This window comes from Symphalangus syndactylus, chromosome 5, assembly GCF_028878055.3.
Source record: "Symphalangus syndactylus isolate Jambi chromosome 5, NHGRI_mSymSyn1-v2.1_pri, whole genome shotgun sequence".
NCBI lineage: Eukaryota > Metazoa > Chordata > Mammalia > Primates > Hylobatidae > Symphalangus > Symphalangus syndactylus.
The window spans coordinates 45,249,465-45,263,400 of record NC_072427.2 but is presented as its reverse complement, the minus strand read 5'-3'; the positions used below and the strand labels follow the sequence as shown (position 1 = coordinate 45,263,400).

At 40.0% G+C, this 13,936-nt stretch overlaps 1 protein-coding gene and 1 long non-coding RNA gene across 3 annotated transcripts in view; both read right to left on the bottom strand.

The window, feature by feature from the left end:
• The window catches only part of LOC129482445 (uncharacterized), a 33,025-nt gene extending 24,947 nt beyond the window's left edge, over positions 1–8,078 (bottom strand). The window contains exon 1 of the long non-coding RNA XR_008657706.2: positions 35–8,078. This is a non-coding gene — a long non-coding RNA (uncharacterized lncRNA). The remainder of the gene's footprint in view (positions 1–34) is intronic.
• RORA (RAR related orphan receptor A) overlaps positions 1–13,936 on the bottom strand; it is a 740,258-nt gene that overhangs the window by 480,499 nt on the left and 245,823 nt on the right. The gene's annotated exons all lie outside the window — the stretch shown is intronic.

Below are 13,936 nucleotides of genomic sequence, written 5' to 3'. Positions count from 1 at the left end.
AATTTCCCTGCCACCTACCCAATTTCCCTGCCACCCAGAGGGCTCTGTCTGAGCTAAAAGGGTTTATGAGGGTCGGGCAGGGTGGCTGAGCAGCCTTCACCCAGTGCTCTGAAAATACTCTGGTTTTTCAAGTCTGCAGCCTCAAAGCGTAGCCTGCAGTAGTTCTCCTGTCTCACCTTCTACTAAAAATGTTCACTCTGAAACTTGTAACAGTGGTGACCTCTGACAAACGGCACGTCCCAGCTGTTAACATTATTCGGCTTACAACAGAAGTTGCCCTCACGACCCTTGTAGCCAGGCCCAGGGAGGAGGTGACACTGCCAGGGCCAGGCCTGAAGAAGAACAAAGAGAAAAGTCACCTTGGCACTGAAGGTCTGGGAACGGCTGGTGGCTCGATCAGGCTCCCTGCAATCACTCCCTTCTGTAACCGTGGGTCGGAGACATGAATGCTGCCTCTGGACTCGCCAATTAGGCCCAGCCACGGGGCTGCGGAGCCCCACACAAGGAATCCCTATTAGCAATTAGCTGATGGAGGATCACTTTATACCAGAGCTTATTTTTAGCACACTGTCACCTTTTCACTGGGGCCAAACCTTTTGTATCCAATCCATACCTGAGTTGCAGGGCATTGCATTTCAAACCTCCGTTAATTGACTTCATTAGTTAATGTGCTGCTCCTTGAATCCCGGGGGTAAATGAGCAGATGAAGAAGACTAATTTAAAGAAAGTCTGCAGACATCAGTGGAGGAGGGATGCCCCTGCCCCCACCCTGGCCCCCATGGGGCCCACGTCGAGGAGCATCAAATTCTCCCCAGGCTTAATTCCATTAGTCATCCCTGAATCCTCTAATGAGCTTAGGTTGTTTCCTGTTTTTCCAGGTTTTGATGAAGGGAGGTGTCGTAGGAAGTACGAAGACTGTGTCTGTATCTGAACCCCAAAGCAGCTCTCTTCACCTGCACCCCCTTGCCAGCTCATTTCACTTCAGCTGTTTCACCTCTCAGGTTCCTTGTCTATACGTTGGGAAAAATTGCTGCCTCACTCATTTCTCCCCTTTACACAGCCAGCCAGGTAGTTCTGAGGAGCAAAGCCCTGCTAAGGAGAGTGTGATTAGCTCTCTGGGGTGATAATGCAAGTCATTCACTCTGCTTTTTCTTTGTGGCTCCTGAGTTACCAGGACCCTTAAGAGCCAAAATATATGAAAAATTTGTTCTGGGGCTTTAGTCCTCTAAAGGCCTCGTTCATTCAGCGTGCACTGAGTCTGTGCCAGGTTCCTTGTAAGCGGACAGGTATACAGAAATTCCAAACAAGGCCCCCCAAAGCCACAGATGAGTGGCTGCATCATACAACTTGAATGCCAGGGCCTGGCCTCATCCTAGAACAGCCTCCACCCCAGCCTGGGGCAAGGGGACCACCGTATCAGGTACCTTTTCCTGAAGGAGGGGCCCTCACAGCTCACAGAACCTTTGGAAACAAAGATTCAGCCAGTGAAGAAAGGGAGGTGGCTTTCCTAGGCGTTGAAAAGAGGATGGGGAAAGGCTGGCACACCTGAAGAAGGGCAAGCAACACTGTTCCGCTGGACATGGTGAACGAGTGTGGACCTGCAGAGGTGGGATCTGGGCAGGTGGCCCAAGGCCAGACTGCAGAGAGCCCGGAATCTTTCCTGAATGGGAGGGGAGGTGAGAGGGTACTGGGATTTCAACAAGGGAAGAAGCATGACGAGGCACACGTCTTAGAAAGATAACTGTGGAGAGAGTCAAGGGCAGAAGGGGCCTGGGCAGGGTGAGCACAGATGCCCTTGGAAGCTGCTGCACCTAGCAGGGCTTGGGGAGCAAGTCGTCTGGGCAGGGAGTAATGGGGGCCTAAACAATTTCAATCCATCATCACAGACAGTGTGAAGATATGCAAAGCTTCAGAAGTGAGATCTGAAAAGAGAAAGCAGGCAAACCGAGTACTGGGTGCCTGATTCCAGGAAGGTGTCCCGGTCTGCCAAGTTCCTTCCCAGGCTGAGTCCTGTCACTGTCATGGCATCTTCCTGGATTTGTCACGTAAGGCTTGAGCTCTGACAGACCTTCTGGAAGAAGTCCATTTTCAGTTTGCCAGACTTAAAAAAACAATAAGAAAATTGGATCCTAGAACTCACTCTGGAGAGCACTGAAATGAACATGTGGGATCCTATTCAGAACATGTTTGCCTTGAGTGTATGGAATCTGGGTCACCTTCACTGAAAGCCCCTCTCCCTTACAGGCTAAGCTGGATTCCGGGGCCCTCCACTTCTCTCCAGGAAGTGAAGGTAATCACGAGTATGTGTGAGGAGTCAGAGGGTGAAGAGTGAATGAATGGAAAATAACTGATAGTGTTAGTCTGGGCACAGGAAACGGGAGACCCCTAACAGAGTTCCCTGATTCTTACATGCTTGACATGTGTCCCCTCTTACTTCACAGCCACCAACACTAAACACATGCACACATGCATACATACATGTGCATACACCCATATCTCAGTTCCAACTCTCAGCTAAGAGTTGGCATTTGCATTTTGTGAGGTTTTCTTGGGAGGGGACCTTTCCAGAGAGCCACAGATCCCCCTACACTCATCTCTTCTCCTCACCTACCAGCAGGGACTGGCTTGGGCCATATAAGCTGGAGGACTCATGTAACTTCTCTTGCTTTAAGGTACTTTCTGGAGGTGGAGCAATTAATCCACAACTCAGCCCAGGGAAGCAGACAGCAGATCGTCATTTCACTAATGAGATTGCTGAGCTGTGGCTCGGAGTGCGTGGGCCTGGCCAGGTGGAGACCTGATGCTGGCAGGAGGGGCATTAGAATCCTCAGCTACCTAAGCCTGTGGCGGAGCAAACAGCCCTGCAGGACTCAATGCCTTTAACCCTTGGATTTTCACCCAACACTTCTGCAAATCTCTTTCCTCAAATAAACCGTCCCCCACCTGCATAATATGGAAGCTAAGTAGATTGCCCACAAAGAAAAGAGAACAATCCTGTATAAAATGAGGCAGTCAGATTAAATAATTCCAAAGTGTCTTTAGGCAAATGCAGATCAGAATACAGCATACTGAAGATGGATCCTTTTAGACCCACTCCTTCTGCTTGTCTGGAAAGCCCAGGCCTGCCAGCATCAGCAGCGGCATTTCAATTCTGCCAATTTGATCAGACCACGTGGATTTTCTCTCTCCAATACACCAGTTGATAATGAAGAGACAAATGTTAGCAAGGCAGCCCTGGTCAATCCCAAAGTCCTTAGATGCAAAACACAGGGAAGGTGGTAATCATCTCAGGAGGAGAACCCAGACGGGCTCATTAAAACCATTATAAGAAATCCCCATCTCCCCCACCGCACCTCCACGGAAACCCTGACCCTGGTGAGTGAGTAGGGATTGCAGTGGCTTCCCTTGCATCGGTTCTTTCGGCTTAGGAGGGAAGACATGGCCCAGCTCACTACCACCACCTGCAGCAGCAACAGCAGCAGCAATTACCTTTGAAATAATCCTCGCTTGCACAACAAGTATTTGGTATGAGTCTGTGCCTGGAAGTAAATATCACTTCTGTTTAGGTGACCATGTATCCTGGGTTTCCCAGGACAGTCTGGTTTATGCCTGTTGTGCTGACACACATATGATTAGTACCTACTGCCATGCTGAAAAGCGTCTTGTTTGGGCAATAATGTATGTGGTTACCTAAGCTCTACCAAGTTGTTTCAAAATTGATTGGAGGGAAAAAAAAAAAAACCTATAGCGCCACCAACAATTAACTTATAAGATTATTTTTCCAAGATCACAATGACTCAAAGTTTTCCCTCATAGATGTTATATATTTAGTTTGAGGTGCTGGTGGGGAGGAGGTCGTAAATGCAATTTAGCGTTATAAGATTAGACAAGCAAGAATGGTATTCTGTAGCCTTATGAAATCACAAACACATGTCAGTTGTCAGTTTAACAAAGCATCCTCTGTTTAAAAATAAAATATTATGCTAAAAACAAATTATATTTAAATAAGTATATAATTATACTTATTTTTAAATGCTTTCCTATGAAAAGAAAGGTTTTCCTGTTTTTAATGAGATAAAATTCGATAATATAAAATTAACCATTATAAAGAATACAATTCAATAGTTTTTAGTGTATTCACAGTTGTGTATGACCATCAAGACTATCTAATTCCAGAACATGACCCCAAAAAGAAACCCCATAGCTGTTACCAGACAATCCAATTCCCTCTCCTTCATCCCCTGGCAACCACTAATATATTTTCTATCTTGATGACTTTGCCTATTTTGAATATTTCCTATGAATGGAAGCACATTGTATGTGTCATTTCATGTCTAGCTTCTTTCTTTTAGCATAATGCTTTGAAGGTTAATCCATGAGGTAGCATGTATCAGTATTCCACTCCTTTTTATTGTTGAATAATATTCCTCTGCATGGAGATACCAGATTTTGCATGCCCATTGATCAGCTAATGGACATGTGGTTTGTTTTCACTTTTTTGCTACTACAAATAATACTGCTATAAATATTCAATGTACAAGTTTTCATGTGAACGTATGTTTTCAATTCTTGGATATATACCTAGGAATGGAACTGCTAGGTCAAACGGTAACTCTGTGTTTAATTTTTTGAGGTACTGCCAAACCGTTTTCCACAGAGGCTGGATCATTTTGCATGCCCACAAGCAATGATTACGAGTTCTAATTACTTCACATCTTCTTCAGTCTCTTATTTTCTTCACCATCATCGTCATCATGATCATCATCATTGCCAGCCTAGCAGCTATAAAGTAGTACCTTACAGTTATTTTGATTTGCATTTTCCTAATGAATAATTTTCATGTGTTCTTTCACGAACATCTTTTTGCAGTGGCCTTTTGTATATCTTCTTTGAAGAAATGTCTATTCACACCCTTTGCCTATTCTATTTTATTTTAATGATTCAGTTGTCTTTTTGTAGTTGAGCTTCAAGAGTTCTTACATATTTTGGATACTAATCTCTTATGAAATATCCTATATACAACTACTTTGTTATCCTATTCTGTGGGTTGATTTTCACTTTCTTGGTAGTGTCCATTGATTCACGAAAATTTTTAGTTTTGTTGAAATCCAATTTACCAATTTTTTTCTTTTATTGCTTATGTTTTTGGTGTGACAGTTAAGAAAACTATTGCCTAATCCAAAGTCCTGAAGATTTATACCTACGTTTCTTTCTAAGAGTTTTATAACTTTAGATTTTACATTTAAATCTTTCATCTACTTTGAATTCCTTTTTTGTACATAGTATGAGGTCAGGGTCCAACATTATTCTTTTGCAGTGGCTATCCAATTGTCCTGGCAACATTTATTGAGAAATTATTCTTTCCCATTTGACACCCTTGTTGAAAATCAATTGACCATACATGAATGTATTTCTGTGTGGACTCTCAATTCTATTCCATCCATCCATATGTCTATCCTTATGTCAGCATTACACTGTATTGATAACTGTGGCTTTGTAATAAGTTTTGAAATCAGGAAGCGTGAGTCCTCCAACTTTGCGATTTTTTTTTTTTTTTTTTTTGAGACGGAGTCTTGCTCAGTTGCCCAGGCTGGAGCGCAGTGGTGCGATCTCGGCTCACTGCAAGCTCCGTCTCCCAGGTTCATGCCATTCTCCTGCCTCAGCCTCCCGAGTAGCTGGGACTACAGGCGCCCACCACCACGCCCAGCTAATTTTTTTTTGTATTTTTAGTAGAGACGGGGTTTCACCATGTTAGCCAGGATGGTCTCGATCTCCTGACCTCATGATGCACCCGCCTCAGCCTCCCAAAGTGCTGGGATTACAGGCGTAAGCCACTGCGCTTGGCCCTTGCTCTTTTTTTTTTCAAGAATATTTTGGCTATCCAATGTCCCTTTCATTTTCATGTGAATTTTAGGATCAGCTTGAATTTTGGGATCAACTGCAAAAAAGCAGCTGGAATTTGACAGGGATTGCACTGAATCTGTATATCAATCAGGGGAGTATTGCTATTTTAATAATATTAAGTCTTCCAATCCATAAACACAGAAGATGATTTTTTTCAAAACTCTTTTGTAGTTTTCAATGTATAGGACTTTCACTTCCTTGGTTAAATTTATTCATAACTATTTTATAATTTTTGATGTTATTTTAAGTGGCATCACTTTCTTAATTTCATATTTGGATTTTTCGTTGTAAGTGTATAGAAATACAACTGATTTTTGGATATTGATCTTATATCCTACAACTTTGTTGAACTCATTAACTCTAATGTGTGTGTGTGTGTGTGTGTTTCTTTAGGATTTTTTAGAAAATCATGTCATCCACCAATAGAGGTAGTTTTAACTTCCTTCTTCTAATCTAGATTCTCTCTTTCTCTCTTCCACTTCTCTCATTTTTCACTCTCTTTCTCACCTAATTGCCCTGGCTAAAATTTCTAGTAAAATGTTGAATAGAAGTGGTGAGAGAAAACATCCATGTCATGTTTCTGATATTACAGGGAAAGCTTCCAGTCTTTCACAGTTAAGTATGATGTTAGCTGTGGGTTTTTCATAGATGCCTTTTATTAGGTTGAGGAAGTTCCCTTCTATTTCTAGTTTGTTGAATGTTTTTATCACGAAAGGATGTGAGATTTGGTTAAATGCTTTTTCTATATCTATTGAGATGATCACATGGGTTTTCCCCTCTTCATTCTATTAGTATGGTATATTGCATTGATTGACTTTCATATGTTGAACCAACTTTGCATTCCTGGGATAAATTCCCATTAGCTATAATGTCCAGCCCTTCTAATATGCTGTTGGATTCTGTTTGCTAGTATTTTCTTTATAATTTTTGCATTTATATTCATAAGAGATATTAACCTGTAGCTTTCCTTTCTTGTGATACCTTTTTCTGGTTTAGATGTCAGGATAATACTGACCTCACAGAATGAGTTAGAAAGCGTTCCCTCTGCTATTTTTTGGAAAGATTTTGAGAAGGATTGGTGCTAATTTTTCTTTAAATGTTTGGTAGAATCCATTGATGGAGTCATCTGGTCCTGAACTTTTCTTTGTTAGAAGTTTTTTATTGCTGACTCAATATATTACTTGTTATAAGTCTGTTCATGTATTCTATTTTATCTTGAGTGTCAGTTTTGGTAGTTTTTATATTTCTAGGACTTTGTCCATTTTATGTAGGTTATCCAGTTTGCTAGTATATAGTTGCTCATTATATTCTCTTAAAATCCTTTTGTATTTCTGTAAAATTGGTGGTAATGCCCTTCTCTCATTTTTTAATAACTTTACTACTGTCTTTTATTTCTCTTCATCAGACTAGCTAAAGGTTTGTCAATTTTGTTAATCTTTTCAAATAACCAACTTTAGGATTTGCTGATTTTTTCTCTATTATCTATTCCATTGATCACAATTCTAATCTTTATTATTCTTTTCTTCTGCTTGCTTTAGGCTTAGTTTGCGCCTCTTTTTCTAGTAACTTAAGGTGGAGGTTAGGTTATTGAGTTCAGATTTTTTTTTATGTAGGTCAGGTGTCATAGTGACAAACTATCTCAATTTTTATTTATTTGGAGGTGTATTAATTTCTCATTCACTTTTGAAGGATAATTCTGCAAGATACAAAATTATTGGCTTACAGTATTTTTTTTTTTTTCAGCACTTTGTCATCCCACTGCCTTTGGCCTCCATGGTTTGTGATGAGAAATCAGCTGATAATTTTACTGAGGATTTCTTCTGTATAATGAGTTGCTTCTCTCTTACTGTTTTTGAGATTCCGTATTTGTCTTTGGTTTTCAACAGTTTGATTATGATGTATTTCAGTGTGGATCTATTTTAGTTTATCTTACTTGGAGTTCATTGAACTTTTTGTATGTATAGACTGATATTTTTATCAAATTTGCATAGTTTAACCATTATTTTTTCAAATCATGATTCTTTTTTTTTCTTTTTTTTATTATTATACTTTAGGTTTTAGGGTACACGTGCACAACGTGCAGGTTTGTTACATATGTATCCATGTGCCACGTTGTTTTGCTGCACCCATTAACTCGTCATTTAGCATTAGGTATATCTCCTAATGCTGTCCCTCCCCCCTCCCCCCACCCCACAACAGTCCCCGGAGTGTGATGTTCCCCTTCCTGTGTCCATGAGTTCTCACTGTTCAATTCCCACCTATGAGTGAGAACATGCAGTGTTTGGTTTTTTGTCCTTGCGATAGTTTACTGAGAATGATGGTTTCCAGTTTCATCCATGTCCCTACAAAGGACATGAACTCATCATTTTTATGGCTGCATAGTATTCCATGGTGTATACGTGCCACATTTTCTTAATCCAGTCTATCGTTGTTGGACATTTGGGTTGGTTCCAAGTCTTTGCTATTGTGAATAGTGCCGCAATAAACATACGTGTGCATGTGTCTTTATAGCAGCATGATTTATAGTCCTTTGGGTATATACCCAGTAATGGGATGGCTGGGTCAAATGGTATTTCTAGTTCTAGATCCCTGAGGAATCGCCACACTGACTTCCACAATGGTTGAACTAGTTTACAGTCCCACCAACAGTGTAAAAGTGTTCCTATTTCTCCACATCCTCTCCAGCACCTGCTGTTTCCTGACTTTCTAATGATGGCCATTCTAACTGGTGTGAGATGGTATCTCACTGTGGTTTTCAAATCATGATTCTACTCCTCTCTCTCTCTCCTCTCTTATGAGACTCTCTTTATGGGTGTGTTGATAGGTTTAATGTCCTCTGGTCTCCTAGGCTCTGTTAATTTTTCTTCATTCTTTTTCTTTCTTGTTCCTCTGACTGGATACTCTCAATTTTCCTGTTTCAAGTCTTCTCATTCTTTCTTTGGTCTGTTCAAATCTTCTGTTAAGCCCCTCTAGTAATTTTTTCTTTCAGTTACTCTACTTTTCAATTCCAAAATTTCTATTTGGTCCCATTTTATAATTTATATATCTTTATTGATATTCACTATTTGGTGAGGTATTGCTCTCATAATTTACCTTAACTCTTTAGACATAATTTTAGCTTTTTGAATATATTTACGATAGCTGATTTAAAGTGTTTGTCTAGTAACGAACTCATTTTCACTTTCTCACTTTTTCAAAGACAGTTACTGTTGATTGCATTTTTTTTTTTCCTGGTATCAGCCACTGATGTTTCTTTGCATGCCTTATAATTTTTTAATTGAAAATTGAAGATTTTGAATATCATAATGTGGCAACCCTGGGAATCAGATTCTCCCTCCTCTCCACTGTTTGCTATTACTGCTGTTATTTCATTTGTTGTTTATTGGCTTTTCTGAATTACTTCCACAAAATCTGTATTCTGTGTCATGTGTAGCCACTGAATGCTTAGTTAGCTTAGTGGCAAATTAATATTTGAATAGAAATATCCTTCAACACTTGGAACTAATAAACATCCACTCCTAGTCAAGGGGCTCTGTGTCCATTGTGTGTGGGAGTGGGAGGATACCTTCAACACTCAGCCAGGCAGTTTACTACTCAGCCTTTGCCTTCGCTTCCTGATTATGCATAGCCTAATGGCCAGCCAGAGCTAAGAGATTGGGGCCTTCCTGCATTTTTCCCGAGTGTGTGCACAGCCCTGGGCATGTGAATGTTCTTCTAAAATCTTAAGAACATGTAGGACCTTTTCAAAGACCTTATTCCCTACAGCATGTCATTCCCCAGACTTTCCTTCCAAGTTTTTTGGCTAGTCTATTGTTTCCCCCAATTGTTATCCATTGCCTTAGACAGTAGAGAAGAATGTTTAGACCATGCTCCCTTGGGAGCAGCTTAGTATAAAGCAAGTTCCCAGTCAGGAGAGATAAAAACATGTGTCTAGTAGCATGTCTTCAAGGCAGCCACCAGACAGATCAAATTAGAATTTTCTGTAAATAAGGCCCATTCTGCTCCCTCATATGCCTGCACCGGGAATGTGGGTTGTTATTTCAAGGCTGCTGCTGAGCTGGGGAGTGGAGTATGGGATTAAGGTAAGTTAAGACACCACAGTTTTGCTCTTTTTATTAAGAATTGACTAAGGTTTTTTGTTTTTGTTTTTAAATAAATGCTTCCCAGAGTACTTCAAGTATTTGGTTACATTCCAGAGTTCTGAAAAAGCAGATTCTGATGGTTATTGCCATTTTTTTTCTTTACAGAAGGGTGAACTTTTGGGATTCCTTATTCCACCATTTTCTCTGACATTACTTGTTGTTTTGTTTTGTATTTTCACAAAGGCGAGGCACCTCCTGTTTCTCCTGGATGTCACGGGAAGCCAGCTACCTTTATGGTCCTTGAAGAAGACTGAAGGCTGGGGAGTGGGGGTTGGGGGTTTCTAGGTGTAAACCAAAAATAAAATTCTTAGTGCCACCCCCTCTACAACCAACTGAATGGCCCCCCCTCTCAGCCAAAGGGATTTCAAAGAAACCTGCAAAACTAGTTCAGGCCATGATAGGAAGGAACCAGGAAAGAGTGGTTGGACATGTTTCATTATACTCTGTTCCCTTTGGCATCCAGGCACAACTGACCAGCATTAACAATAAAACAGAGATCTTAAGACTAACAAAATAGACTCTTTGTAGCAGTAAGATACCAAATTCCAGCCTGATTCTAGTATAGCATCACATGACATAGCAGGTGCTGAAAGTATCAAAGTGTTTTACCCCAAAATATATTTCTTTGTCACATTTTGAAATAGCCCTGCAAAGCTGTCTCTGGTGGGGAAAATTTACATTCTATAGAGAATCCTCTTCCCTTTCTAGTTTTTTCCTGATCTGGGAGAGATTTTAACTAAGAGTCTGGCACCTTTTAAGGTCTGATGAGAGACATATACCCTCTATTCTGTCTGAAGCCTGCTACCCAGAGGCTTCATCTGCATAATAAGAACCTTGGTCTCCATAAACCTTTATCTTAACCCAGACACTCCTTTCTATTGATTCCAGGTCTTTAGATAAGAACTCTTTCAACCAATTTCCAGTCAGAAAATCTTTGAATCCACCCATGACCCATAAGCTCCCACTTTGAGTTGTCCCGCCTTTCCAGACTAAATAAACGAACGAATACATACCTCAAATGTACTGATTGATGTCTTATGTCTCCCTAAAGTGTATAAAACCGAGCTGCAACCCAACCACCTTGAGCACATGTTCTCAAGACCTCTTGAGACTGTAACTTGGGCCATGGTCATTCATATTTGGCTCCGAATAAATCTCTTCAAATATTTAACAGAATTTGGCACTTTTTGTCAACACAGAGAAGAGGCAGAATTTATAATTTTTGATTTGTATATTTCATAGCAAAATTATAACTGCTGTGTTTTTAACTCCTAAATACTTCTGGATCGGTAATGTACTGGGGATAATAACAAAAACCATTTCTGAGAATATGTTAGTAGGATAAGAACTAAGATGTGAAGAACAACTACAGAGTTTCTCATATATAATTATTTTCTGATTCACTTTATAAGAACACATATAGCACCCCAACTGAGTAATGATAATTAACGAGATGCTTTTGTTCCTTTAGGTTTTAAAAATTACACTTTCCTTATGAAACTAGATTTAAGCAATGGAATATCTTCAGGATAATACTAATAAAGAGAGGTTGGAGAAGGGTGCATTCTAGGTATATTTTTGTTGTTTTTAAAAAAGAATCGTGACAATAGTAATAGCAATTAATTGCTTTTACCAATAATGCTGATTATTTTAATTATTTAATATTAGTATAATAATAATAGTTATTATTATAATTACTACTGACATTTACCTACTTACAAGTCTTATTAGAGAGAGTGGGGGAATGTGGACACATAAATACACACTATCTAATGTCTGTCCACAAACAATTTACACAATGTAGGAGGTAACGTACACAAATAATAAGGCACTGTCTGTAATAACGAGTGCTACTCAAAGTTCGTTTGGAGCAGAGCTGATTTGCAAGCTTGTTGTTATTGGTTTGAGACAAGATAAATACAGAAATTAAGAGTAGTGTTTAGAAACTTACAGCACTTTGACAATGGGGCACATCCCCTCCAAAGTGAAATGTGTTATCTGTGACATTTAATAATAATAAGCCTGGGCTTGTACTATGTATGTCTTTTTTTTTTTTTCCCCCTGTTTCATTCTTCTGGTAACTCATTTTGATTGTTTCCTTCTTTAACAAAAGTATTGGTCTGCAATAAATTGGGAGGGAGAGGGGAGGAACTAGTTATTCACTATAGATAAATGTCAGTTTAGAAGATCTATGCTGTCTGGTTTGGGAAATGAAAGGTTTGGGCTACATTTATTGTTTGAATTTGGAGGGACAGAGAGATTACTAGGGACTAGAGTGGTTTGAGCACGATTTATGGAAAAAGTGTGACTTCACATTGTTACAAATTGTAGGTGAAGAATGAAGGAAAATTCCAGGATCAAGTTTCCTAAAATTTGGAAATAAACTGTGGAAATTCTCCTAAGGTTTGTATCTTTCTTGTCTGAATATAAGAATCTTTTTCTATTATGATGAGTGAGATCAGGAAGTGAATTAAAATATTTTAATTTCCTCCTTGGTTTTGAAGTTCTTTAAAGAAGGGATTTAGAATTTAAATAGTATGGTTATTAGTATCTTTGAGTGAAGGAGAAAGCATAAATTAAATGTCTTCTCATTTTTTAAATTAGGTAGAAAAGCTTACTCCCACCTAAGAAAAAGAAGAACTAAATTAAAATTCGTTTCACCCTGAGAGCAATCAGTATATCTAATCCAAATTGAGAAAAATGAAATCCTTTTTAAATTTTAGTACCTGTATGTTCAAAAGCCATAATTCTCTTTGGAAATCTATGAAGGTACATTTTTCTCATGGATGAAAAATTAATCTTGTGCTAGGTAAGAAACTCATCCTGACTTTTTTTTTTTTTTTTTTTTTGAGATGGAGTTTCACTCTTGTCACGTGGCTGGAGTGCAGTGGCACGATCTTGGTTCTCTGCAAGCTCTGCCTCCCGGGTTCAAGCAATTCTCCTGCCTCAGCCTCCTGAGTAGCTGAGACTACAGGTGCACGCCACCATGCCCAGCTAATTTTTGTAATTTTAGTAGAGACGGTGTTTCACCATGTTGGCCAGGCTGGTCTCAATCTCTTGACCTCATCCGCCCGTCTCGGCCTTCCAAAATGCTGGGATTACAGGTGTGAGCCAAAGTGCCCAGCCGACCTGTTTCATTTAAATCAAGGAGTTCTCAAAAATTAAGAGTTTATCTGAAGATTTAAATTAAAACTTCCACAGTATTTGAAGGCTGTGGGAACCATGACTGATCTAAATCAAGTTACTTAAAACTTAGCAGTGAAAAGTCCCCACGCCCTAAGAAGCTAAGACCTCCTGGTGGTCCCACAGCAAGACATAAGTAGGTGGGACTAGAATATAGGACCCTGGATCGAGAGTAAAGGAAGTACAGTCAACTGATTTCTTCTTCTTTTTTTTTCCCCGGAGACGGAGTCTTGCTCTGTCACCCAGGCTGGAGTGCAGTGGTGAGATCTCGGCTCACTGCAACCTCCGCCTTCCAGGTTCAAGCGATTCTCCTGCCTCAGCCTCCCGAGTAGCTGGGAGTACAGGTGCACACAACTACACCCAGCTAATTTTTGTATGTTTAGTACAGACGGAGTTTTACCATGTTGGCCAGGCTGGTCTTGATCTCCTCATGATTGGCTGACTTCTAATCCAACATCCTTACTTTTATAGTTTCCTATCACTACAATTAGCCCCTTCAGACATGTGCTTTTCAAGTTCCTGAACAATTTGAGGCCACCTCTTCATTAATTGGCCAAAGTTGTCAGTGATCATACCAAGTTAGACAGAGGTGACCAGCTAGGTTAAGCTGGTAACTGTCTTTGGCCATGGGAGCTTTAGACATGGGCTCATCTGAGGACAACACAAGGTTATCAGGGACAGGGTGAAGGCTTCCATTCAAGCTCACA